At 28.9% G+C, this 3,073-nt stretch overlaps 1 long non-coding RNA gene across 1 annotated transcript; it reads right to left on the bottom strand.

The window, feature by feature from the left end:
• Nucleotides 1–287: 287 nt before the first annotated feature.
• LOC134709777 (uncharacterized) lies at nt 288–2,861 on the bottom strand. The gene is made up of 3 exons (XR_010106041.1): nt 2,612–2,861; nt 998–1,171; nt 288–371 (listed from the first exon to the last, which is right to left on the bottom strand). It is a non-coding gene; the product is annotated as an uncharacterized LOC134709777 (long non-coding RNA).
• Between the last annotated feature and the right edge of the window lie 212 nt (nt 2,862–3,073).

Raw genomic sequence — 3,073 nt, 5'->3', positions numbered from 1 at the left:
ACTGTTTATCTGAAATATTACATCACAAATGTAATGTTTATCAAAAGCAACTTTTTATAGATAATCTTATTTGTGTTTTATTGCACATTTGATTTGTCATCAGTTTTGTCTTTTCAAAACCCTCCTAACACATGTAACAGTAAAAAATGTCATTTTTTCGCAATTTTTGATAAATAAGACTGTATAACGTGGCTACTTTTTTTATCAATATGTTTCCCAAAATTTAACCACATTATACTCTGCCGTTATATAAGATAACATAAACATGATAAATGTACAGTGAAATACCTTGATCTTGGTGTTAAGCTTTCTTTCTTACAGTCATTCGACTATCCCTGTCTGGAAAAGTTGCCGCAACGTTTGCGTCAAATCTAATGAGAGTATTCCTTAAGCATTAAAATTCTTGTAAAATTAATTATTACAAATCGTCAACAATTGTATATTAATGAAGTAAGTAATCAAAATACAATAGAAACCCGTATATACTAAATTTGTTTCAGATCAATAATTGTTTTACAAAAATAATCAATATCCACGAATGCAGATACATGTGTTCGGATGCCTTAACGACTAATTGTCTGAAATTTTACGTTACCAATTGTATGTTCATTTAAAGTATCTATTAATAGCATTGCCTATATATTTTTGCATAATTTGTCACCAGTTCTGACGTTTTGAAGACTTCCCATGCAATTTAAAAACGTCATATCATTTGTAATTACTCATAAAATAAGCTTTTGTAAATATAACGGAATTTTATGAGACTGTCACCAAAGTCAGAGGGTTACCGCTATGAAACCAGGTTTAATTCACCATTTTCTAAATTTGAAAATGCCTGTACCAAGTCAGGAATATGAGTTTTTGTCCATTCGTTTTTTGATGCGTTTTGGTATTAGGTTTTGCCATGTGATTATGGACTTTCCAAATTGATTTTCCTCAAAGTTAAGTATTTTTTTGTTATTTTACTTTTAACGTTTAGTAAATATTATTCACAAACCTGAACTACATTCAAGATCGCCGTTATAATAGGAAGACTAAATGTGCAGTTGGTTGTCTTGATAGCGGTGTTTTGCATGTTTATTAACAGTTATTTGAATACCAGTTTACAAAAATTTGTCCAAAATGTATACTTCTGATTTGAAGAAACTATTCCAAGAAATCAAAAAGTATCCTAAAAATAGAAAAAAAAATTGTCAATATTTGTATATGTATGTAGTAAGTTGTAATTGTACAAAAGAAACAGTGTACACTAAAAACATTATCTTTTTTTTTTTGGGGGGGGGATAATCAGTTAACTTGGGTGCAGATATATGTGTTCGAATGTTTTTACGACTATTTGTCTGAAGTCTTAAATTACCAATGTTTTTCGTATTGAAAGAATTTTTTTATATAACTGTGCTTATTTATGTTTCATTGTACATGTTGTACACTATGTTACTACCTTCGTCTTTTAAAAAACTCTCTTAACAATAGCAAACCTTTATTCTATTTGTAATTTTTATAAATAAGACTATTTTAAGTGGCTAGGTCTTTGGGTCAAAATGTTTATCAAAATTAAACCACATTACGGGGTGACGTTATATAAAACAATATTAATGTACAGTTAAATATCTTGATGTTCATGTTTTGCTTTTTTTCTAACCGTCAAACGAGTATTCTAGCCTGAAACAATCGCCGAGGTGTTTGCTGTTTATGTTGTTTAATTATTGAGAAATTAAGTTTATAAAGTGTTTTTTTTACAAATATTATCAGATGCCGATATATGTATTCAAATGCGTTTACGACTGATTGTCTGAAATATAACGTTGCCAAAACAATGTTCATTAAAAGCATCTTTTCATAAGAGTGCCTATGTGTGTTTTATTGCACATTTGTCATAAGCTTTGTCTTTTTAAAAACTTTCCTTACAATAGAAAAATGAGTTTTTATTCGTAAATTCTAAAACATAAAACTGTCTTACTTGACTCTTTACTTAGTCAATATGTTTATCAGAATTCAAACCACACTCACTGGACCGTTATACATGATAACATAAATGTAAAGTTAAATATCGTGATCTTCATGTTTTGCTATTTTTCGTACAGTCATTCCAATATACCTGTCTAAAAAGTCGCCGAAATGTTGGCTATTAATGCTGTGATATTATTTATTGTCATTTCTTATATATAATACACGTTTTGAAATTCTGGTGACATGAAAAGAAACAAATAGTAAATTGTTGTATATTAATGAAATATTAAACAGTGATCACTTAATTTGATTAAGTTCGTAATTTGTTTTTCTTCACACAAATAATCAGTAAGCTCAAATGCAGATATTGTGCGGAATATGTTTATGACTGTTTATCTGAAATATTACATCACAACTGTAATGTTTATCAAAAGCATCTTTTTATAGATATTCTTATTTGTGTTTTATTGCACATCTGTCATTAGTTTTGTCTTTTCAAAACCCTCCTAACAGTAGAAAATGTCATTTTTCGCAATTTTTGATAAATAAGACTGTCTTACGTGGCTACTTTTTTTGGTCAATATGTTTCCCAAAATTTAACCACATTATACTCTGCCGTTATATAAGGTAACATAAACATGATAAATGTACAGTGAAATACCTTGATCTTGGTGTTAAGCTTTCTTTCTTACAGTCATTCGACTATCCCTGTCTGGAAAAGTTGCCGCAACGTTTGCGTCAAATCTAATGAGAGTATTCCTTAAGCATTAAAATTCTTGTAAAATTAATTATTACAAATCGTCAACAATTGTATATTAATGAAGCAAGTTATCAAAATACAATAGAAACCCGTATATACTAAATTTGTTTCAGATCAATAATTGTTTTACAAAAATAATCAATATCCACGAATGCAGATACATGAGTTCGAATGCGTTAACGACTTATTGTCTGAAATTGTACGTTACCAATTGTAGGTTCATTTAAAGAATCTATTGATAGCAGTGTCTATCTATTTGTTTGACATAATTTGTCACCAGCTTTGATTTGTTGAAAACTTCCCATGCAATTAAAAAACGTCATATTGTTTGCAATTACTTATAAAATAATTGTCACCAAAGTC

Source organism: Mytilus trossulus, chromosome 1 (assembly GCF_036588685.1).
Source record: "Mytilus trossulus isolate FHL-02 chromosome 1, PNRI_Mtr1.1.1.hap1, whole genome shotgun sequence".
Taxonomy (NCBI): Eukaryota; Metazoa; Mollusca; class Bivalvia; order Mytilida; family Mytilidae; genus Mytilus; species Mytilus trossulus.
Note: the sequence above shows the minus strand (reverse complement) of the source record. Positions and strands in the feature narration are given on the sequence as shown.